The sequence below is a fragment of the Ranitomeya variabilis genome, chromosome 5 (assembly GCF_051348905.1).
Source record: "Ranitomeya variabilis isolate aRanVar5 chromosome 5, aRanVar5.hap1, whole genome shotgun sequence".
Classification (NCBI taxonomy): Eukaryota; Metazoa; Chordata; class Amphibia; order Anura; family Dendrobatidae; genus Ranitomeya; species Ranitomeya variabilis.
The window spans coordinates 569530222-569555633 of NC_135236.1; the positions used below are offsets into that span (position 1 = coordinate 569530222).

Consider the following 25412-nt stretch of genomic DNA (forward strand, 5'->3'; position numbering starts at 1 on the left):
GGTTTGCACAGCAGCGTGCAAACAGCAATGCAGCTATCAGGGAGCCTTATAAGGCAGCCTAATAAGCTACAGAGCTGATGCACAAAAATATACCCTCCACTGTCCCTGCAAAAAAAAGGTGGTGTTGGACAGTGGAAATCGCTACAGCACAAGCGGTTTGGGGGTTAATCTTCCCTCCCTAACTATATCCCTTCTTCTGATGAAGCTGCAGCAACCTCTCCCTATGCTGAGATCGTCAGAAGTAAGATGGCGGTCGGCGTGCACGCCCCTTTACAGCCCCTGTGACGCCGCAGAAAGCAAGCCAATCACTGTCATGCCCTTCTCTAAGATGGTGGGGACCAAGACCTATGTCATCACGCTGCTCACACTCTGCGTCCTCCTTCATTGGCTGAAAAATGGCGCTGAAAGCGTCATACGAAACGCGACATTTGCGCGCAGATCGCCGACCTCATGACCGATCCCAAAACTAGGATTGAGTCGGGTTTCATGAAACCTGACTTTGCCGAAAGTCGGCGATTTTTGAATTTGTCCGATCCGTTTCGCTCAACCTTAGTCTCAGCTTATACTTGGGTCGGCTTACACTCAATTATATACGGTATATCCCTTTTAGTAAAAGGTTTCTACATGACGTGCACAACCTCAGTGCAGTCGATTGTAACAAGCACACTTTCTCTAACTGACATTGAGTTTAGATTTTTTTCCTAAAAAAATATGTTGTATCTGCTTCCTGGCACATAAAGAATGAAAAAAACATGCAAATTCAAAGAAATGCACTGGGTCTGGCACTGCTACTGGCACCTCTCCTACCTTTCCCTATCAGTTCAACCTCCATATTATTTGCAGATTATGAGACTCATCTTCTTTATTGCTGCAGTTGTACAGGACACCTCATTTGGAGTAGTAATCCAATGTGTAAGGCCTTTCTCTCCTTATCTCTATTGCTGAGCTGTGAGCTTCAATGTTCCCTAACTATTCAGAATTGCTATAAAAATGGCTGCTGCAGTTTTAGCCTTGACTTTAATACAGAGTCTGATAGCACCTCTCTTGAAGCTTTGTGAGCCCGCTCTGGCTGATGCAATCTCTTGCTTCCTATAAATGCACATTTTTGGGGTGAATTAAGCAAATAAAGTCTCAAATTGTTAAAATTGATGGGACCATTAGGGTACTGTCACACTCTGCAACTTTCCAACGATCACGACCAGCGATACGACCTGGCCATGATTTTTGGAAAGTCGTTGTGTGGTCGCTGGGGAGCTGTCACACAGACCGCTCTCCAGCGACCAATGATGCCAAAGGCTCCGGGTAACCAGGGTAAACATCGGGTTACTAAGCGCAGGGCCGCGCTTAGTAACCCGATGTTTACCCTGGTTACCATCGTAAAAGTAAAAAAAAACAAACAGTACATACTCACATTCCGGTGTCCGTCAAGTCCCTTGCAGTCTGCTTCCCGCTCTGACTGAGTGCCGCCGTAAAGTGAAAGCAGATCACAGTGGTGACGTCACCGCTGTGCTCTGCTCTTACTTTCCGGCCGGCAGTCAGTCAGAGTGGGAAGCAGACTGCAAGGGACCTGACGGACACCAGAATGTGAGTATGTACGGTTTTTTTTTTTTTTACTTTTACGATGGTAACCAGGGTAAACATCGGGTTACTAAGCGCGGCCCTGCGCTTAGTAACCCGATGTTTACCCTGGTTACAAGCGAACGCATCGTTGGATCGGTGTCACACACACCGATCCAACGATGACAGTGGGAGATCCAGCGACGAAAGAAAGTTCCAAACGATCTGCTACGACGTACGATTCTCAGCAGGGTCCCTGATCGCTGCTGCGTGTCAGACACAGCGATATCGTATGGATATCGCTGGAACGTCACGGATCGTACCATCGTAGCGACAAAAGTGCCACTGTGAGACAGTACCCTTACAGTTTCTGTGATTTAACATGTATTCAATTCACTCATCTCTAACTGCTTCCTTTGCATACATCCATACAATAAGTCATCGAGGAAACAGCCATATCTAACTAAAATAGTCATTTCCAAATTTATCAAAGTTTAGAGGCTCCATTAATGTAATGATGTTTTAATTTAAAAATATACCTAAAAAAATTCTACAGACATACTGTAGATAGCTAGATCGACAGAGAAAGTTTAATTTGATTTTACCTAAAATATTAAATTATGATTTATACATATGATGAATGCCATCAATTTTCTAAAAGCCTGTTTATTTTCATGACAAAGTGTACAGTGGATCGCCTTCCTCTGACAGATGATAGGTGCTTCCTCGTTCATGCACTTAATAAAAGCTATGGAGTTTCCAAACAATAGTTTGGTGTGCCTCCTCATGACCTTGTCAAACTTAAAAGCTCAGAGACTTCCTGCCCACCTCTTATGACATACTGATTATAGAGAATAATGTTTAAAACAAAATGTTCCATATTATTATGCTGTCTGTCACATCTGAATAACCCATAGTCAAGTTTCTACACAGTAAATTCAAAGTTATTTATAAAACTGAAACTAATGCTTCTCATCTAGCTCCGGTTTTGTTACAGACTCTTTGTTCATATTCAGTGTCTTTTAACTAAAATATTTCTGAGGTGTTAATTGTACAGATAGAATAATAACCATAGTACAATAATGAAAGTATTATTGTATCAGAAGTGTATGCATTTTCCATGTACAGATTGTTACAATAACAGGCATAGAATTCTACACAATTGCATACAGTGGGGAAAATAAGTGTTTGATACACTGCCGTTTTGCAAGTTTTCCCTCTTACAAAGAATGGAGAAGTCTCTAATTTTTATCGTGGGTAAACTTCACCTGCGAGACAGAATCTTAAAATAAATCCAAAAAATCACAATGTATGATGTTTACATAATTAATTTGCATTTTATTGCATGAAATAAGAATTGGTCAGATATAGCATCGCTATTAGTGTTGAGCGATACCTTCCGATATCGGAAAGTATCGGTATCGGAAAGTATCGGCCGATACCGTCAAAATATCGGATCTAATCCGATACCGATACCCGATCCCAATGCAAGTCAATGGGACGAAAATATCGGAATTAAAATAAACCCTTTATAAACTTGTAGGTTCATTCTACATGAAGGAAAACAACTAAGAATAATGTAGGATGTATTGGGGGACGTGGCGGAGACATTAAAGGCACAGAGGTTTAGCCCAATGTAATAGAATAGCAGGATTTTGTGTTTTTTTTTATGACGTTCGGCGTTAGAAAGATTTTGACTATGTTAATTTTTTTTTTATTTTGTCAGATATTGATGTTTCACTACTTCCACGCCCTTCACCTTCTTTTTTACTTCTCCCACACTTTCTTCTACATTATCCTCATCATCAGCTTCTTTGACATCAACTTCTTCACCTTATTCATCTTCTTTTTCATTTTCTACCTATTATTTTTTTGGTTACATTGTTCATATTCTTTTTATTTTACTATTATCTTCATCATATTCTACTTCTTCATCATATTCTTATTTGTGACAGGCATTCCCGTAGTTGTTATCTATAAAAGTTTGAAGATTACACCTTCCGTTCTGCCTGTCACAAAACAGTTACATTTGTCCGCGTTCAGTTTGGCCTGCAGCATCAGGCTTTATCCAGGGGCACCACGAGGAGGAACGGACTCACCCCCATACACTGCTTAGTCTTCTTCTGCTTATAATTTAGATAATATTTTTTGCTCTGATATTTAGTGTTATGCTTAATGTTCTTCTGCTCTTTGTTCTGCAGCCTCTTGTTCTTCTGCTTCTCGGTCTTCCAGGTCGTCGTCGTCTCCAGGGTCGTCGTCTCCGGGGTCGTCATCATCGGGGTGGTCTTCAGGGTCGTCGTCTCTGGGGTCGTCGTCATCGGGGTGGTCTTCAGGGTCATCGTCTCCAGGGTCGTCGTCATCACGGTGGTTGTCGTCTCTGGTGTCGTCGTCATCTTAGGGGTGGTCTTCCGGGTCATCGTGTTTAGTCTCTTGAACTTGGAAATGTAGCAGAAGGTACAAGAAGGCTGAGAAAATGCCGAGAACCAGCTGATGGAACTGGAACTCGGATGGCTACCCGAAGGTCCAAGAGCCAATGGAACTACCGAGGACCAGCTGACGTTACTGGAACCCGGTTACTAAGCAGGAGGTACCCGTGCCTGAAAGCACTACCAAGGACCATCTGACGTTGGTGGAACTCGGATACCCAGAGGGAGGCACCTAAGCCAAAGGCTCTGCCCGGAACCAGCTGACGGTACTGGAACCAGGATGGGGAGCAGAAGGTACAAGAGCAAAAGACAGTGCCGAGAACCAGCTGACGGTGCTGGAACCCGGATGGGTAGCCGAAGGTCCAAGAGCCAATGGAACTACCGAGGACCAGCTGACGTTACTGGAACCCGGTTACTAAGCAGGAGGTACCCGTGCCTGAAAGCACTACCAAGGACCACCTGACGTTGGTGGAACTCGGATACCCAGAGGGAGGCACCTAAGCCAAAGGCTCTGCCCGGAACCAGCTGACGGTACTGGAACCAGGATGGGGAGCAGAAGGTACAAGAGCAAGTGTCTGCGTGGCTTTTGCAGGACACGATGCCGGCTGCACAGCAGGGGAACAGCTGGCGGTGCTGAACCCCACTGACACATTGGCTGGTGTTTTTCTCTGTGCAGCTAGCAGTACCGGGCCCCAACTGGCGGTGTTAGAGCCCGGGGTCAGCAGGAGGAGGAGAGGGAGCAGAGTGTAGGCCGAAGCCTGCACTGGCGGCAGCTTTGGGTCTGTTGTGCCTGCATGGCAGTTGCAGGACACGTTGCCGGCTGCACAGCAGGGGAACAGCTGGCGGTGCTGAACCCCACTGACACATTGGCTGGTGTTTTTCTCTGTGCAGCTAGCAGTACCGGGCCCCAACTGGCGGTGTTGGAGCCCGGGCTCTGCAGGGGGAGCAGAGTGTAGGCCGAAGCCTAATTGAACCAATTTCAAAGGTAACCTTTAACCCCCCCTCAGGGGTTACAAAGTAGAAGAGCCACAGCTTATGCAGCAGTAGTGCTGCACAAGTCAAAGGTTGCTCTTTTAATTTTGCTCCTTGCACACGCTGAATGAAACACGTATAACATTTAGCCCTTTATACAGTCAAACTGTGTTGGAGGCGCGAGTTCCCTTTGTAATGAGACGCAGCACAGATGTCAAGAATCCCACCTTGGTGCTGGGTGCAGCCTCCTGAGTGTTGTTATTTGCTGTACAGGAGTCTGCGCTGTCGTGTTATCCCCTGGCCTAGCGCTGTTAGCGCTGCCCATCTTCTGACATCATTTAATGTCGGCCGGTGCGGTTCGCGATGACCATGAATCCCAGCCCCGCGGTGTCTTAACATTGTTAAAACACTGCGGGGCTGGGATTCATGGCCTGGCGCAGCACATATGTTCGCCTCTCGCACTCGGGTCCTTACACCCGCTTCAGACTGTGCGGCGTCAGCTGATCCCTTATCGCATGCCACGGCCATGAAGCCGCACAGTCTGAAGAAGGCGGAAGGAGATGAGGGACAGGCGAACTGATGCACTGATCATGCCCATCAATCACACCCTCGCAGTCCCAATAAATAAGACACCGAGGGGCGTTGTGTGGGTCAGGGCGGCCGCAGAGGCGCAGGCAGCCAAACAATGATGCCAGAAGACGGACAGCGCTACCAAGGGGGTTGCAGCGTGTCATTACAAAGGAAAGTCACACCTCCGGGACGGTTAAATGGTCACACAGAGGACACATTTTAGACGTGTTTTCAGTTCCACATGTGCGAGGAGAATACGTTTATGAGCCACCTTGCACACATGCAGCATTACCGCTGTACAAGGTGGCTGTAAAACGTACAAACGCCTGGGGGAGGGGGGACAGGTTCCCTTCAATTTCAGTTCTGGTGTCTGCGTGGCTTTTGCAGGACACGATGCCGGCTGCACAGCAGGGGAACAGCTGGCGGTGCTGAACCCCACTGACACATTGGCTGGTGTTTTTCTCTGTGCAGCTAGCAGTACCGGGCCCCAACTGGCGGTGTTGGAGCCCGGGCTCTGCAGGGGGAGCAGAGTGTAGGCCGAAGCCTAATTGAACCAATTTCAAAGGTAACCTTTAACCCCCCCTCAGGGGTTACAAAGTAGAAGAGCCACAGCTTATGCAGCAGTAGTGCTGCACAAGTCAAAGGTTGCTCTTTTAATTTTGCTCCTTGCACACGCTGAATGAAACACGTATAACATTTAGCCCTTTATACAGTCAAACTGTTTTGGAGGCGTGAGTTCCCTTCGTAAGGAGACGCAGCACAGCTGGCAAAAATGCCACCTTGGTGCTTTGCGCGGCCTCCTGAGCATCGTTATTTGTTGCACAGGAGTCTGCGCTGTCGTGTTATCCCTTGGCCTTGCGCTGTTAGCGCTGCCCGTCCTCTGACATCATTTGATGTCGGCCGGTGCAGTTCGCGATGCCCATGAATCCCAGCCCCGCAGTGTCTTAACATTGTTAAAACACTGCGGGGCTGGGATTCATGGCCTGGCGCAGTACATATGTTCGCCTCTCGCTTGGGTTCTTACACCTGCTTCAGACTATGCGGCGTCAGCTGATCCTTTATCGCATGCCACGGCCATGAAGCCGCACAGTCCGAAGAAGGAGGAAGGAGATGAGGGACAGGCGAAGAAATGCACCGTTCATGCACGTCAATCACACCCTCGCAGTCAAAATAAATAAGACACCGAGGGGCGTTGGGTGGGGCAAGGCGGCCGCAGAGGCGCACCCAGCCAAACAATGATGCCAGAAGACGGGCAGCGTTACCAAGGAGCTTGTTGCGTGTCAATACAAAGGAAAATCACACCTGAGGGACGTTTTAATGGTCACAGAGGACACATTTTAGACGTGTTCAGTTCCACGAGTGCAAGGAGAATAAGTTTCTGAGCCACCTTGCACACATGCAGCATTACTGCTGTACAAGGTGGCTGTAAAACATAGAAACACCTGGGGGAGGGGGGACAGGTTCCCTTCAATTTCAGTTCTTGTGTCTGCGTGGCGGTCGCAGGACACGTTGCCAGCTACACAGCAGGGGAACAGCTGGCGGTGCTGAACCCCACTGACACATTGGCTGGTGTTTTTCTCTGTGCAGCTAGCACATCTGGGCCCCAACTGGCGGTGTTAGAGCCCAGGGTCAGCAGGAGGAGCAGGGGGAGCGGAGTGTAGGCCGAAGCCTGCACTGGAGCAAGTTGAAAGGAAACCTTTAACCCCCCCCCCAGGCGTTTGTAGCTGAAAGAGCCATTGTGTACAGCACTAATGCTGGAAAAGGTAAACTTAGCTCTTTTAATTATGGTCCTTGCACATGCTGAACCTAACACTTATGAAATGTGTCCCCTCACATCGTTAAACCGTCCGGTAGGTGGAACTTTCCTTTGTCGTGTGACGCAGCACAGCCATCATTTTTACCCCCTTGGCGCCGTGCGCCGCCTCCTCAGCGTTGTTTGAATCTGTCCCGGAGCCTGCGCTGTTAGGTTAGCTCTTGGCCATGCACACATGTTGCGCTGCCCATCTTCTGACATCATTTGGTGTCAGGCTGGCTGCGCCTGTGCGGGTGCGCTGGCCGAGATCCCGCCTCGCAGTGTCGTCTAATGTAATCCCACCGCGGGCCTGGGATCCGTGGCCATGCGCAGTGCATATCCTCGCCTCTCACTCCCCTCCCTACGGCTTCTTCAGACTGTGCGGTGTCACGGCCGTGGCATGCTATTAGGGATCAGCTGACACCGCACAGTCTGAAGAAGTCGTAGGGAGGGGAGTGAGAGGCGAGGATATGCACTGCGCATGGCCACGGATCCCAGGCCCGCGGTGGGATTACATTAGACGACACTGCGAGGCGGGATCTCGGCCAGCGCACCCGCACAGGCGCAGCCAGCCTGACATCAAATGATGTCAGAAGACGGGCAGCGCAACATGTGTGCATGGCCAAGGGCTAACCTAACAGCGCAGGCTCCGGGACAGATTCAAACAATGCTGAGGAGGCGGCGTACGGCGCCAAGGGGGTAAAAATGATGGCTGTGCTGCGTCACACGACAAAGGAAAGTTCCACCTACCGGACGGTTTAACGCTGTGAGGGGACACATTTCATAAGTGTTAGGTTCAGCATGTGCAAGGAGCACCACGAAAAGAGGCACTTTTTCCCTTTGCATCATTACTGTTGCACAAGGTGGCTCCTTCAGTAACAAATGCCTGGGGGGGGGGGACAGGTTCCCTTAAATTTAATTTGTTGTACCTGCGTGGCGGTCGCAGTACACGTTGCCGTATACACAGCAGGGGAACAGCTGGCGGTGCTGAACCCCACTAACACATTGGCGAGGTGTTTGGCTCTGTGCGTACAGCACTTCTGGACGGCAACTAGCGGTGTTGTAGCCCAGGGACAGGTGGAGGAGGAGGAGGTAGGAGGAGGTAGGAGGGATTGCCACACACACAGCAGGGGAACAGCTGACGTTACTGAACCCCAATAACAGAGGAGCGACTGTTGGGACTGTGCGGACAGCACTTCTGGACGGCAACTAGCGGTGTTGGAGCCCAGGGACAGGTGGAGGAGGAGGAGGTGGAGGAGGTAGGAGGGATTGCCACACACACACAGCTGGGGAACAGCTGACGTTACTGAACCCCAATAAGAGAGGAGGGACTGTTGACTGTGCGTACAGCACTACTGGACGGCAACTAGCGGTGTTGGAGCCCAGGGACAGGAGGGGGAGGTGGAGGTAGGAGGAGGTAGGAGGGATTGCCACACACACAGCAGGGGAACAGCTGACGTTACTGAACCGCAATAACAGAGGAGGGACTGTTGGGACTGTGCGGACAGCACTTCTGGACGGCAACTAGCGGTGTTGGAGCCCAGGGACAGGTGGAGGAGGAGGAGGTGGAGGAGGTAGGAGGGATTGCCACACACACAGCAGGGGAACAGCTGACGTTACTGAACCCCAATAACAGAGGAGGGACTGTTGACTGTGCGTACAGCACTACTGGACGGCAACTAGCGGTGTTGGAGCCCAGGGACAGGAGGGGGAGGTGGAGGTAGGAGGAGGTAGGAGGGATTGCCACACACACAGCAGGGGAACAGCTGACGTTACTGAACCCCAATAACAGAGGAGGGACTGTTGACTGTGCGTACAGCACTACTGGACGGCAACTAGCGGTGTTGGAGCCCAGGGACAGGAGGGGGAGGTGGAGGTAGGAGGAGGTAGGAGGGATTGCCACACACACAGCAGGGGAACAGCTGACGTTACTGAACCCCAATAACAGAGGAGGGACTGTTGGGACTGTGCGGACAGCACTTCTGGACGGCAACTAGCGGTGTTGGAGCCCAGGGACAGGTGGAGGAGGAGGAGGTGGAGGAGGTAGGAGGAGGTAGGAGGGATTGCCACACACACAGCAGGGGAACAGCTGACGTTACTGAACCCCAATAACAGAGGAGGGACTGTTGGGACTGTGCGTACAGCACTTCTGGACGGCAACTAGCGGTGTTGGAGCCCAGGGACAGGTGGAGGAGGAGGAGGTGGAGGAGGTAGGAGGGATTGCCACACACACAGCTGGGGAACAGCTGACGTTACTGAACCCCAATAACAGAGGAGGGACTGTTGACTGTGTGCGTACAGCACTACTGGACGGCAACTAGCGGTGTTGGAGCCCAGGGACAGGAGGGGGAGGTGGAGGTAGGAGGAGGTAGGAGGGATTGCCACACACACAGCAGGGGAACAGCTGACGTTACTGAACCCCAATAACAGAGGAGCGACTGTTGGGACTGTGCGGACAGCACTTCTGGACGGCAACTAGCGGTGTTGGAGCCTAGGGACAGGTGGAAAAACAGAGGAACACAATGTAGGCCGAAGCCTGAGAAAGTCGAAAGGGAACCTTTAACCCCCCCCAAGGCGTTTGTAGCTGAAAGAGCCAGCTTGTGCAGCACAAAAGATGCAAAAGGAAAAGGTGGCTCTTTTCATCATGCTCCTTGCAAACACAGAACTAAACACTTATAAAATGTGTCCCCTGAAACCGTGAAACCGTCCCGGAGGTGGGACTTTCCTTCGTAATATGACGCAGCACAGCCGTCATTCCTACCCCCCCGGCGCCGCGCCCCGGCTCCTCAGCGTTGTTTGATTCCGTCCCGGAGCCTGCGCTGTTATGTTATCCCGTGGCCAGGCACACTTAGCGCTGCCCATCTTCTGACATCATTTGGTGTCAGGCTGGCTGCGCCTGTGCGGCCGCGCTGGCCGAGAGCCCGCCTCGCAGTGTCTTCTGATTTAATCCCACTGGGGGCCTGGGATCCATGGCCATGCGCAGTGCATATCCTCGCCTCTCACTCCCCTCCCTACGGCTTCTTAAGACTGTGCGGTGTCACGGCCGTGGCATGCTATTAGGGACCAGCTGACACCGAACAGTCTGAAGAAGCCATAGGGAGATGAGTGAGAGGTGGAGGTTCAGATATGCACTGCGCATGTCCATGGATCCCAGGCCCCCAGTGGGATTAAATCAGAAGACACTGCGAGGCGGGCTCTCGGCCAGCGCGGCCGCACAGGCGCAGCCATCCTGACACCAAATGATGCCAGAAGACGGGCAGGGCTAAGTGTGCCTGGCCACGGGATAACATAACAGCGCAGGCTCCGGGACGGAATCAAACAACGCTAAGGAGCCGGGGCACGGCGCCGGGGGGTAGGAATGACGGCTGTGCTGCGTCATATTACGAAGGAAAGTCCCACCTCCGGGACGGTTTTACGGTATCAGTGGACACATTTTATAAGTGTTAAGTTCTGCGTGTGCAAGGAGCTAAACAAAAATAGCTACCTTTTCCTTGTGCAGCATTACTGCTGCACAAGGTGGCTCTTTCAGTAACAAACGCCTTGGGGGGGGGGACAGATTCCCTTACATTTTAGTTGTTGTGTCAGCGTGGCGGTCGCAGGACACATTGCCGGCTACACAGCTGGGGATCAGCTGACGTTACTGAAACCCAATAACACTGGGTCGTATGTTTTGACTGTGCAGACGGCACTTCTGAGCCTCAACTGGCGGTGTTGGAGCCCAGGAATTTAAGTTCAGGTGGTAGAAAGATGAACACAACAGGAGACCTGGATAATGTTTACAGTGACCTAATTATTTAATCAGGAAGAGGAGTGGCAAATTCCTGCGAGATCCAGGCCTTGTTCATTTTCAGGAAAGTAAGCCGGTCAACGTTATCGGAGGATAGTCGCATGCGACGGTCAGTTAGTACACCACCTGCAGCACTAAAGACACGTTCCGATAATACACTGGCCGCAGGGCAAGACAGCACCTCCAATGCATACTGGCTTAGCTCTGGCCATGTATCCAGCTTTGATACCCAAAACTTGAAAGGGGAAGAGCCGTCTGGGAGTACAGCAAGAGGGCAAGACATGTAGTCTGTCACCATCTGACGGAACCGTTGCCTCCTGCTGACTGGAGCCGTCTGTGATGGTGTAGACTTTTGTGGGGGGCACAGAAAACTGTGCCACAGTTGGGCCATACTGGTCTTGCCTTGGGCAGAGGCACTGCTTCTGCTCCCTCTTTGTGCAGAGCCTCCACCACTGCCTGGATGCACTGAGCTGCTTTGTAATGCACTAGCAGCACTTCTCTCACTTGGAATGGAGAAGATGATGGAATTCACCAGTGTGTCTTGGTACTCACGCATTTTTCGCTCCCGGTTCAACGGTGTGATGAGGCTTTCTACGTTGTCCCGGTAGCGAGGATCGAGGAGGGTGAACACCCAATAATCAGACATGTTGAGAATGTGGGCGATGCGGCGGTCGTTTCTCAGGCACTGCAGCATGTAATCCACCATGTGCTGCAGACTGCCAACTGCCCAAGAAATGCTGTCCCCTGCTGTAGGCGTGATCTCTGCCCGCTCGTCATCACCCCACCCTCGCTGTACACACTGAGTACTGGACAATTGTGTAACTCCCTCCTCTGGACGGATGTCTTCCTCCTCCATTGACTCCTCCTCATCCTCCTCACAAACTGTCCTCTGCCTACGCGTTTGTGAGGAACCACGTGGCGCTGACTGTCCAGAAGATGATGGAAATGGTGAATCCTCATCCTCCACCTCTTCCACAACATCATCCCTTAGCGCTTGCAGTGATTTTTCAAGCAGGCAGATAAGGGGGACAGTCATGCTGACTAGTGCATCATCTGCACTCGCCATCCGCGTGGAATAATCAAAGGGATGCAAAACCTGGCAGACGTCATTCATAGTGGCCCACTCTGTGGTTGTGAAGTCTGTACGGCGCTGATTGCGACTTCTTTGCGCCTGAAGCAGCTGGTACTCCATTACAGCTTGCTGCTGCTCACACAACCGCTCCAACATATGTAACGTGGAATTCCACCTGGTAGGTAGGTCACATATGATGCGATGTTCCGGCAGGCGGTGTCGGCGCTGCAGAGCCGCAATGCGCGCTTTTGCCGTGCTGGAACGCCGCAAGTGAGCACACTCTAGGCGGACCTTGTGCAGCAGTGCATCAAGATCCGGATAGTCCCTCAAAAAGCTCTGCACGACCAAATTGAGCACATGTGCCAGACATGGGATGTGAGTGAGGTTGCCGAGGCCCAGAGCTGCCACCAGATTTCGGCCATTATCACACACTACCATGCCTGGCTGGAGATTCGCTGGCACAAACCACACATCGCTCTCCTGCTTGATGGCATTCCAGAGCTCCTGCGCTGTGTGGCTTCGATTTCCCAAAGAAATTAATTTCAAGACGGCCTGTTGACGTTTGGCCACGGCTGTGCTCATGTCGGTCGTAACAGGTACACGTTCATCACGGGTCCATGTGGAGGTGGACTGTGACGGCTCCTGCAGCGATGATTCTGAGGAACTGGTGTAAGAGGAGGAGTCAATGCATACAGAATGGATTCCTGCAATCCTTGGAGTGGGCAGGACACGTCCTGCGCCACTCGCACGGTCTGTACCCTGCTCAACGACATTAACCCAATGGGCAGTGAGGGAAAGGTATCGCCCCTGTCCATGTTGACTGGTCCACGCATCGGTGGTGAGGTGGACCTTGCTACTGACGGCATTCAGTAGCGCGTGTTTTATGTGTCCCTCCACATGCTTGTGCAGGGCAGGGACGGCTTGCCTGCTGAAGTAAAAGCGGCTGGGCACATTGTACTGTGGGACTGCCAATGACATCAAGTCATGGAAGCTGTCAGTCTCCACCAGCCTAAATGACAGCATTTCCAGTGACAGAAGTTTGGCAAAGCCTGCAGTCAGAGCCTGTGCTCGTGGGTGGTTTGACGAGAAAGGCCGCCTTTTCTCCCATGCCTGTACTACCGATGGCTGTAGACTGGGCTGGGAGTGTGTGGATGACTGGGAAAGTGGTGCTGCGGGTGGAATTACAGCGGGTCTCTGGACAACAGGGCCAGAGGTTCTTCCACGGCGATCCTGGGAGGAAGCCGAACCAGCTGCGTGTGAGCTGGAGGAAGAGGCAACACGAGCTGAAGAGGTGGTAGCTGCCGCTGTTGGTTGGCCTAGCTCTTCAGTGTGTTTTTCTAACTCCGCCGGGTGCCTGGTGCGCACATGTTTCCATATGTTGGAGGTATTGAGGTTGCTGACATTTTTCCCTCTTTTGACTTTTTGATGACACACCTTGCATCTGACATAGCAAATGTCATCTGCAACTGTGTCAAAAAAGGACCAGGCACTGCAAGTCTTGGGAGCGCCCTTTTTGGCTTTTGGAAGAGACATGCTCCTAACGGGTGCCAAAGCGGAGGCTGCAGGATCCGCAGTCTTCCCCCTCCCTCTCCCTCTTTGGGCCGTACGGGGAATCTCTTCCTCAGAGCTGCTCCCACCACCTTCCTGTCCCTCACGCCAAGATGGGTCAAGGACCTCATCATCTACACTACCCTCTGCCCCCAACTGCTCCTCCTGGGTAGTCTCAGCAGCAGAGCACGCACCAGTAAGTGGCAACTGAGTGTCATCATCAGCTGATGCGGCCTGCGATGTGGTGACCGGAGCCACTGGCCCACCCGCCTCTTCAGAGGAAGAGAGAAAAAGCTGTTGGGCATCACTGCACCCTGCCTCTTCTTCCATTTCTCCAATGCTGCTTGGCTGGCCCCCTGTTTCCAAGCCAAGAGATTCAGAGAACAGAAGTAGAGACGGCTCCTGTCCTGGGCTCTCTGTCTGCCTGGGCAATTTGGCAGGTGGTGAAGAGACAGATGGCTGCTCTCCAGTGCTCTGTGTCTGAGAGGATGTGGCACTAATTGAAGTTGATGCATTAGCTGCCATCCATCCGACAACGGCTTCAATTTGTTCTTCACGCAGCAGCGGTGTACGGCGCTCTGACACAAAGCTGCGCATGAACGACTGTTGCCTGGTGAAAGTGGGTGCTGATGAGTCACCGGTGCCCGCAGCATGCACAGAATCCCCACGTCCCCTCCCTGCTCCACGCCCACGCCCACGTGCCTTACTCACTGCCTTCTGCATCTTGGTTGACTGATAAAGATAAGCAGAAAAGTACTAACGGCTTTGTGTGCTTATTCCTGAACAACTCCTCCTAACAGGTATAAGAAACACTAATTTTCTAAAGTGTGGACTAGACTTTAATATGAGCTAATGTGGCCTACACAAATGTAAAGTGGTGTAACTGGTGTGTTTGGTGAACTTTATTATTTATTTATTTTTTGGGGGCTGAACTGACAACAGATAGAGCTGCAGTCACACGGAGACCGTGCAGACAGCCGTAAACGGCGCTGCAAGGCCCAAAAACCCTCCTCTATGTTATCCTATGTAGTGTTTTTCCACAAATTAGCTGGAGACGGGTGGAAAGACACTAATAGGAATTTTTTGAAAAAATGTGCAGCAGCCTGCACTACTTAAAACAAAATGAAAATTGATTTGGCGGTATGACGCAGTGAAGAACCCTGAGCTGGAGACAACCAGGCTATGGCTGCTCACAGACTACAGGGCGAGCTGCAGTCACACGGAGACCGTGCAGACAGCCGTAGACGGCGCTGCAAGGCCCAAAAACCCTCCTCTATGTTATCCTATGTAGTGTTTTTCCACAAATTAGCTGGAGACGGGTGGAAAGACACTAATAGGATTTTTTTGAATAAATTAGCAGCAGACTACACTACTTGGAAAAAAAAAAAAAAAAAAAACAGTATGAGGCAATGAACCACCCTCCCTGAACTGAATACAACCAGCTATGGATGGCCTATGTGGCTGCACTCAGACTAGAGAGTGGGCTGCACTCACACACACACACACACACAGACCTTGCAGATCGCTGTGAAAACAGCGCTACAAGGCAAAAGCAAGGTGAATAGTAGGTGAACACAGCGGTTGCTAAATTAGCCTTTGGAAAGCACAAAGAAGCAAATCGCTATCTCTAAACTGGCCCTCAGTCAGCAAACAGCGTCCTGTCACTAACTGAATTCACAGCAGAGTGATCGCAAAATGGCGCCAGCGACTTTTAAACTGCATCATGACATCATTTCAGCAGCCAATCACAGCCTTGCCAGTAGTTTCATGCCCTCCATGCTAAACAGGATGTGCCCACACTTGGAATCATTCTCATTGGCTGAATTTGTGCATTTTGAATCTGGGAACTTCCGTGTTATGACCCCAATGGCGAGGGTCTCAGAGGAACGTGGAAGTCTGCAGAATACAAAAAAACCAGCTCATAGGGCAGTGGTAACTGGGTTGACCATATATCTACTCCTAACGCCAACACTAGAAGTAGCCGGGGATCATTCCTACGATGATTCTAGATGACACGCTCCAGCCGGAGAATCTAACTACCCCTAGTAGAGGAAAAACAAAGACCTTTCTTGCCTCCAGAGAAGGGGACCCCAAAGCTGGATAGAAGCCCCCCACAAATAATAACGGTGAGGTAAGAGGAAATGACAAACACAGAAATGAACCAGGTTTAGCACAGAGAGGCCCGCTTACTGATAGCAGAATAAAGAAAGGTAACTTATATGGTCAACAAAAACCCTATCAAAATCCACACTGGAAATTCAAGAACCCCCGAACCGTCTAACGGTCCGGGGGGAGAACACCAGCCCCCTTGAGCTTCCAGCAAAGATCAGGATATAGATTTGGAACAAGCTGGACAAAAATACAAAACCAAAACAAATAGCAAAAAGCAAAAAGGCAGACTTAGCTGATATAACTGGAACCAGGATCAGTAGACAAGAGCACAGCAGACTAGCTCTGATAACTACGTTGCCAGGCATTGAACTGAAGGTCCAGGGAGCTTATATAGCAACACCCCTAACTAACGACCCAGGTGCGGATAAAAGGAATGACAGAAAAACCAGAGTCAAAAAACTAGTAACCACTAGAGGGAGCAAAAAGCGAATTCACAACAGTACCCCCCCCTTAGTGAGGGGTCACCGAACCCTCACCACGACCACCAGGGCGATCAGGATGAGCGGCATGAAAGGCACGAACTAAATCGGCCGCATGAACATCAGAGGCGACCACCCAGGAATTATCCTCCTGACCATAGCCCTTCCACTTGACCAGGTACTGAAGCCTCCGCCTGGAGAGGCGAGAATCCAAGATCTTCTCCACCACGTACTCCAACTCGCCCTCAACCAACACCGGAGCAGGAGGCTCAGCAGAAGGAACTACAGGCACAATGTACCGCCGCAACAAGGACCTATGAAATACATTGTGAATAGCAAACGACACAGGAAGATCCAGACGAAAAGATACAGGATTAAGGATTTCCAATATCTTGTAAGGCCCAATAAAACGAGGTTTAAATTTGGGAGAGGAGACCTTCATAGGAACAAAGCGGGAAGAAAGCCATACCAAATCCCCAACGCGTAGTCGGGGACCCACACCGCGGCGGCGGTTGGCAAAGCGCTGAGCCCTCTCCTGTGACAACTTCAAGTTGTCCACCACATGATTCCAGATCCGCTGCAACCTATCCACCACAGAATCCACCCCAGGACAGTCAGAAGGCTCCACATGACCTGAAGAAAAGCGAGGATGGAAACCAGAGTTGCAGAAAAAAGGCGAAACCAAGGTGGCGGAACTAGCCCGATTATTAAGGGCAAACTCAGCCAACGGCAAGAATGTCACCCAATCGTCCTGATCAGCAGAGACAAAACACCTCAAATAAGCCTCCAAAGTCTGATTGGTTCGCTCCGTCTGTCCATTAGTCTGAGGATGGAAAGCAGACGAAAACGACAAATCAATGCCCATCCTACTACAAAAGGATCGCCAGAACCTGGAAACGAACTGGGATCCTCTGTCTGACACAATATTCTCAGGGATGCCGTGCAAACGAACCACGTTCTGGAAAAACACAGGAACCAGATCGGAAGAGGAAGGCAGCTTAGGCAAAGGAACCAAATGGACCATCTTGGAGAAGCGATCACATATCACCCAGATAACGGACATGCCCTGAGATAGCGGAAGATCAGAAATGAAATCCATGGAGATATGTGTCCAAGGTCTCTTCGGGACAGGCAAGGGCAAGAGCAAACCGCTGGCACGAGAACAGCAAGGCTTAGCTCGAGCACAAGTCCCACAGGACTGCACAAATGACCGCACATCCCTTGACAAAGAAGGCCACCAAAAGGACCTGGCCACCAGATCTCTGGTGCCAAAAATTCCCGGGTGACCTGCCAACACCGAGGAATGAACCTCGGAAATGACTCTGCTGGTCCACTTATCCGGGACAAACAGTCTGTCAGGTGGACAAGACTCAGGCCTATCCGCCTGAAATCTCTGCAACACACGTCGCAGATCCGGAGAAATAGCTGACAAGATAACTCCATCTTTAAGAATACCAACAGGATCAGCGACTTCAGGAGCATCAGGCACAAAGCTCCTAGAAAGAGCATCGGCCTTCACATTCTTTGAACCTGGTAAATACGAGACAACAAAATCAAAGCGGGAGAAAAACAATGACCAGCGGGCCTGTCTCGGATTAAGGCGTTTAGCAGACTCGAGATACATCAGATTTTTGTGATCAGTCAAGACCACCACACGATGCTTAGCACCCTCGAGCCAATGACGCCACTCCTCAAATGCCCATTTCATGGCCAACAACTCCCGATTGCCCACATCATAATTTCGCTCGGCAGGCGAAAACTTCCTAGAGAAAAAGGCACAAGGTTTCATAACAGAGCAACCAGGGCCTCTCTGCGACAAAACGGCCCCTGCTCCAATCTCTGAAGCATCCACCTCAACCTGAAAGGGAAGTGAGACATCGGGCTGGCACAACACAGGCGCCGAAGTAAACCGGCGTTTCAACTCCTGGAAAGCCTCCACGGCAGCAGGAGCCCAGTTGGCTACATCGGAGCCCTTCTTGGTCATATCCGTCAAAGGTTTCACAATGCTAGAAAAATTAGCGATAAAACGACGGTAGAAGTTAGCGAAACCCAAGAATTTCTGAAGACTCTTAACTGACGAGGGCTGAGTCCAATCAAGAATAGCTCGGACCTTGACTGGGTCCATCTCCACAGCAGAAGGGGAAAAAATGAACCCCAAAAAGGGAACCTTCTGTACACCAAAGAGACACTTTGAGCCCTTGACAAACAAAGAATTTTCACGCAAAATTTTAAAGACCAACCTGACCTGCTCCACATGTGAATCCCAATTATCAGAAAAAACCAAAATATCATCCAGATAAACAATCAAAAATTTATCCAGATACTTCCGGAAGATGTCATGCATAAAGGACTGAAAAACTGAAGGCGCATTGGAGAGCCCAAAAGGCATCACCAAGTACTCAAAATGACCTTCGGGCGTATTGAATGCGGTTTTCCATTCATCACCTTGCTTAATGCGCACAAGGTTGTACGCACCACGAAGGTCTATCTTGGTGAACCACTTGGCACCCTTAATCCGGGCAAACAAGTCAGACAACAGCGGTAAAGGATACTGAAATTTGACAGTGATCTTATTTAAAAGCCGATAATCAATACAAGGCCTCAAAGATCCGTCCTTTTTTGCCACAAAAAAGAATCCCGCACCAAGAGGGGAAGAAGACGGACGAATATGTCCTTTCTCCAGAGACTCCTTGATATATGAACGCATAGCGGTATGTTCGGGTACCGACAGATTAAACAGTCTTCCCTTAGGAAATTTACTGCCAGGGATCAAATCTATAGCACAGTCACAGTCCCTATGAGGAGGCAGTGCACTGGACTCAGACTCACTGAAGACATCCTGATAATCAGACAAATACTCAGGAACTTCCGAAGGCGTAGAAGAAGCAATAGACACAGGCAGGGAATCCCCATGAATACCACGACAGCCCCAACTTGAGACTGACATAGCCTTCCAATAGTTTCAAAGTGAAGGACAGCATCCAATCCAGGTGAAGATCATAGATTCTTTATTGTGCCATAGTGCAACGTTTCAACCCACTGGGGGTCTTTGTCAAGCATACATAACAGTGACATTGGCGGCCTTATATAGGAAGTAAACACCTATCTCTGATTAGGTCCGCCCATAACAATTTACATATAACATAAACAGTGATCAAAGTACAAAATTGTATAAAAAATGACATATACAGAGTTAAAAACACATCATGATGTCCGTGTAAGATCTAATACTTATTAATTCTATCCATGATCAGTTCCATGGGCGCATGTGTCAGGTTCAATGTAAATAAACAATCCTGGCTGTCAGTTCTAAGCCTATCAATAAGGTCGCCCATAAGGCTAAACAGCCAATGACATCCATTCATTCTCCCCAGATAGCCCGCCAGTGTGTCCAACCAATCCTATAGTGTGTTAGTATGTTAGTCTAACATTACAGCCAATCCCGGTTCAATACCTGCATCTACGCCAGCGACTCTCAGGACCTGTTTCACTGCGGCAACAAACGGTCACATGACCGACCGCAAACCGGAAACCGGAACAATCGGTATTGCGCATGCGCCCATGTCCACCGTCACTATAGTAACGCTATACTAGGACGCACTCCGTGAGAATGAAGAAGGCCGGAAAAATAGCTAACGCGCATGCGCACATACTCGCTGTCTCCATGACAGCGTTTGTGTATAAACAGCCCCAGTGGCACAGCGTCGGCATTGATGTACGCTCCAATCCAAGAGCGTTCATCCACCGCTACTTAACAACGCTATATAGTGCAAAAAGGAGCGCTGCAGCGTTAATGACAGAATCCATCTACCAAACAGGGGAATGGCTATATTTAATCCAAAAAGTTAATCCAAACTCAATTTTGGAGACCCAAAACTCAATCGCCAGAACCAATGCCCGCGATCAACAGTAACTAACCACTATCACTATTAGAAATTATTGCACATATACACCGGCTCCATGGCACCAAAAGCAACATCAACACTGGACAGGGAAAAAGAAAGAAAGAAAGAAAAAAGAAAAAAAGAGAAGAAACAGAACAATACGAAAAGGAGGAAAAAGGGGGGGGGGGAAAGGGGGGGGGAAGGGGGGGGGGGGAAGGGAAAAAAGGGGGGGAAAAAAGGGAGGGGAAGGAAAAAAGGAAGGGGAGGGGGAGAGGGAAAAAAAGGGGAAAAAAGGAATGACCGTTAGGGGGGGAAAAAAGGAAGGGAAAAGAAAGAAGAAAGCAAAAAAGAAAAGAAAAGAAAAAAGAAAAAGAAAAGGGGAAAATAGGAAAAACCTAAACACCACCCATTGAACCAGAAAGAGAATCATCAGAAAGGACAACATGTAAACCAATCACCTTCTAAAAACATATCCAACGGACTCCGAGACGCACGAACAACAACGCCCACTAGGGTAGATAAATCAGGATGTACAAATTAGGAGATTATAGTCAATGTTTAACCCACCCGGCTGTCGAGAACCCAACCTAGAGATCCACTTAAGTTCTTTTTTCTTAAGTAATTTAACCCTGTCACCGCCTCTACGGAGAGGAGGTACACCATCGATAACCCTAAAGCATAATTGACTGACAGAATGTCCACATTCTACGAAATGTCTGGGTACTGGTAGTTCTACTTTTTTAGTTCTGATAGTGCTCTTATGCTTACCTATCCGAGACTTAATCTCCATAGTGGTCTCACCCACATAGTTGAGTCCACAAGGACAAACAATAAGGTAAACAACAAAACTAGAGGTGCATGTATATCTCTCTCTAATGTAAAACCTCTGTCCCGTGTGTGGATGACTAAAATAATCTCCCTTAATCATGTTCCCACAACATGCACATCCCAAACAGGGAAAGTTACCTAATTTTGGAGGGCCCAAAAGTCTCTGTATACCACCTAATGACGACCCAATATCAGACTTCACCAGTTTGTCTTTTAAATTACGTCCTCTCTTGTAGGACAGAATTGGCGGTAAAGCAAATTCCTCAATATCGGGCAAACCCTGATGTAAGATGTGCCAGTGCTTAAAAATCATATTTTTCACAAACCCACTGGCCGTATTGAATGTAGAAACGAAGGGAATTCGCTTCTGCTTTACCTTCACTTTCTTTTCCCTCACCAAAGCTCTGGGTGTCTCCTTCGCTCTATTCAAAAAATTTTTTACACCATACTCAGGATACCCCCTTCTCAAAAATGTATTACACATTTCATCAAGTCTAATGTCCAGGCGAGACTCATCCGAAACTATTCGTCTAACCCTGAGCATCTGACTCCAAGGTAATGACTCCATCATTTTCCTCGGATGATGACTGTTAAATTGCAACAAACTATTTCTGTCCGTCGTCTTGACATATAGATCCGATTTAACCGAAGAGCCATCTTTGTATACCATTGTGTCCAAAAATTGAACCTGCTCTTGAGAATGTGTTATGGTGAAGCTGAGTTCTGGAAAGATTTCATTAAGTTCTTTGTGAAAATCTAAAAGTTCGTTCAGTGATCCCTCCCACACTACAAATATGTCGTCAATGTAGCGCCACCAGGCCCGAACGTGGGGCCAAAACCGGGAGGCATACACGTACTGGTCCTCAAGCACCGCCATATAGATGTTAGCATAAGTGGGGGCCACATTGGACCCCATGGCGGTGCCCCTCAGCTGCAGGTAGTAATCATCCCCAAAAAGGAAATAATTCCTTCTGAGGATGAACTCCAGCAGCTGGAGGACCAGACGTGCACGGTCCGGCCCCACGTCCGAGCCCGATAGCACCACATCAACAGTCTGATATTAGGTCGTCATTAGGTGGTATACAGAGACTTTTGGGCCCTCCAAAATTAGGTAACTTTCCCTGTTTGGGATGTGCATGTTGTGGGAACATGATTAAGGGAGATTATTTTAGTCATCCACACACGGGACAGAGGTTTTACATTAGAGAGAGATATACATGCACCTCTAGTTTTGTTGTTTACCTTATTGTTTGTCCTTGTGGACTCAACTATGTGGGTGAGACCACTATGGAGATTAAGTCTCGGATAGGTAAGCATAAGAGCACTATCAGAACTAAAAAAGTAGAACTACCAGTACCCAGACATTTCGTAGAATGTGGACATTCTGTCAGTCAATTACGCTTTAGGGTTATCGATGGTGTACCTCCTCTCCGTAGAGGCGGTGACAGGGTTAAATTACTTAAGAAAAAAGAACTTAAGTGGATCTCTAGGTTGGGTTCTCGACAGCCGGGTGGGTTAAACATTGACTATAATCTCCTAATTTGTACATCCTGATTTATCTACCCTAGTGGGCGTTGTTGTTCGTGCGTCTCGGAGTCCGTTGGATATGTTTTTAGAAGGTGATTGGTTTACATGTTGTCCTTTCTGATGATTCTCTTTCTGGTTCAATGGGTGGTGTTTAGGTTTTTCCTATTTTCCCCTTTTCTTTTTCTTTTTTCTTTTCTTTTCTTTTTTGCTTTCTTCTTTCTTTTCCCTTCCTTTTTTCCCCCCCTAACGGTCATTCCTTTTTTCCCCTTTTTTTCCCTCTCCCCCTCCCCTTCCTTTTTTCCTTCCCCTCCCTTTTTTCCCCCCCTTTTTTCCCTTCCCCCCCCCCTTCCCCCCCCTTTCCCCCCCCCTTTTTCCTCCTTTTCGTATTGTTCTGTTTCTTCTCTTTTTTTCTTTTTTCTTTCTTTCTTTCTTTTTCCCTGTCCAGTGTTGATGTTGCTTTTGGTGCCATGGAGCCGGTGTATATGTGCAATAATTTCTAATAGTGATAGTGGTTAGTTACTGTTGATCGCGGGCATTGGTTCTGGCGATTGAGTTTTGGGTCTCCAAAATTGAGTTTGGATTAACTTTTTGGATTAAATATAGCCATTCCCCTGTTTGGTAGATGGATTCTGTCATTAACGCTGCAGCGCTCCTTTTTGCACTATATAGCGTTGTTAAGTAGCGGTGGATGAACGCTCTTGGATTGGAGCGGACATCAATGCCGACGCTGTGCCACTGGGGCTGTTTATACACAAACGCTGTCATGGAGACAGCGAGTATGTGCGCATGCGCGTTAGCTATTTTTCCGGCCTTCTTCATTCTCACGGAGTGCGTCCTAGTATAGCGTTACTATAGTGACGGTGGACACGGGCGCATGCGCAATACCGATTGTTCCGGTTTCCGGTTTGCGGTCGGTCATGTGACCGTTTGTTGCCGCAGTGAAACAGGTCCTGAGAGTCGCTGGCGTAGATGCAGGTATTGAACCGGGATTGGCTGTAATGTTAGACTAACATACTAACACACTATAGGATTGGTTGGACACACTGGCGGGCTATCTGGGGAGAATGAATGGATGTCATTGGCTGTTTAGCCTTATGGGCGACCTTATTGATAGGCTTAGAACTGACAGCCAGGATTGTTTATTTACATTGAACCTGACACATGCGCCCATGGAACTGATCATGGATAGAATTAATAAGTATTAGATCTTACACGGACATCATGATGTGTTTTTAACTCTGTATATGTCATTTTTTATACAATTTTGTACTTTGATCACTGTTTATGTTATATGTAAATTGTTATGGGCGGACCTAATCAGAGATAGGTGTTTACTTCCTATATAAGGCCGCCAATGTCACTGTTATGTATGCTTGACAAAGACCCCCAGTGGGTTGAAATGTTGCACTATGGCACAATAAAGAATCTATGATCTTCACCTGGATTGGATGCTGTCCTTCACTTTGAAACTATTGGTATGTAAATCTCCTTTTGGATCCAGTGGAGTTAGGACGTGCAACCATTTGTCACGGTAGTGCTGTCAGCCGCCATCTTTTGCTATTTTGACATAGCCTTCCAGTCCAGGACTGGATTATGGGTCTGTAACCATGGCAGCCCTAAAACAACCAAATCATGCATTTTATGTAAAACCAGGAAACGTATCACCTCACGGTGTTCAGGAGTCATGCACATGGTAACTTGTGTCCAATACTGCGGTTTATTTGCTGCCAATGGCGTAGCATCAATACCCCTAAGAGGAATAGGATTTTCCAATGGCTCAAGAGTAAAACCACAGCGCTTAGCAAATGACAGATCCATAAGACTCAGGGCAGCACCTGAATCTACAAACGCCATGACAGGATAAGACGACAGTGAGCAAATCAAAGTTACAGACAGAATAAATTTAGGTTGCAAATTACCAACGGTGACAGGACTAACAACCTTAGCTATACGTTTAGAGCATACTGAGATAACATGTGTAGAATCACCACAGTAGTAGCACAAGCCATTCTGGCGTCTATGAATTTTCCGCTCATTTCTAGTCAGGATTCTATCACATTGCATTAAATCAGGTGTCTGTTCAGACAACACCATGAGGGAATTTGCGGTTTTTCTATCACATTGCACCGAATTAGGTGTCTGTTCAGACAACACCATGAGGGAATTTGCGGTTTTGCGCTCCCGCAACCGCCGGTCAATTTGAATAGCCAGTGCCATAGTATCATTCAGACCTGTGGGAATGGGAAAACCCACCATAACATTCTTAATGGCTTCAGAAAGGCCATTTCTAAAATTAGCGGCCAGAGCACACTCGTTCCAATGTGTCAGCACGGACCATTTCCGAAATTTTTGGCAATACACTTCAGCCTCGTCCTGTCCCTGAGACATAGCCAGCAAGGCCTTTTCTGCCTGAATCTCAAGATTGGGTTCCTCATAGAGTAAACCGAGCGCCAGAAAAAACGCATCAATATCAGCCAATGCCGGATCTCCTGGCGCCAGCGAAAAAGCCCAATCCTGAGGGTCGCCCCGTAAGAACGAAATAATAATTTTTACTTGCTGAGCAAAGTCTCCAGATGAACAGGGTCTCAGGGACAAAAACAATTTACAATTATTCACGAAATTCCTAAACTTAAACCTGTCTCCGGAAAACAGTTCAGGAATCGGTATTTTAGGTTCTGACCTAGGATTTCTGATAACATAGTCTTGTATGCCCTGCACACGAGTAGCCAGCTGATCCACACTTGTAATCAAGGTCTGGACATTCATGTCTGCAGCAAGCATAGCCACTCTGAGGTAAAGGGGAAGAAGAAAAAAAAAAAAAAAAACTCAGAATCTTCTTTCTTATAATCCCTCTTCTG

General features: G+C 48.8%; 1 long non-coding RNA gene across 1 annotated transcript in view; it reads right to left on the minus strand.

The window, feature by feature from the left end:
- LOC143773849 (uncharacterized) overlaps nucleotides 1-25412 on the minus strand; it is a 931701-nt gene that overhangs the window by 514207 nt on the left and 392082 nt on the right. The window lies entirely within an intron of this gene.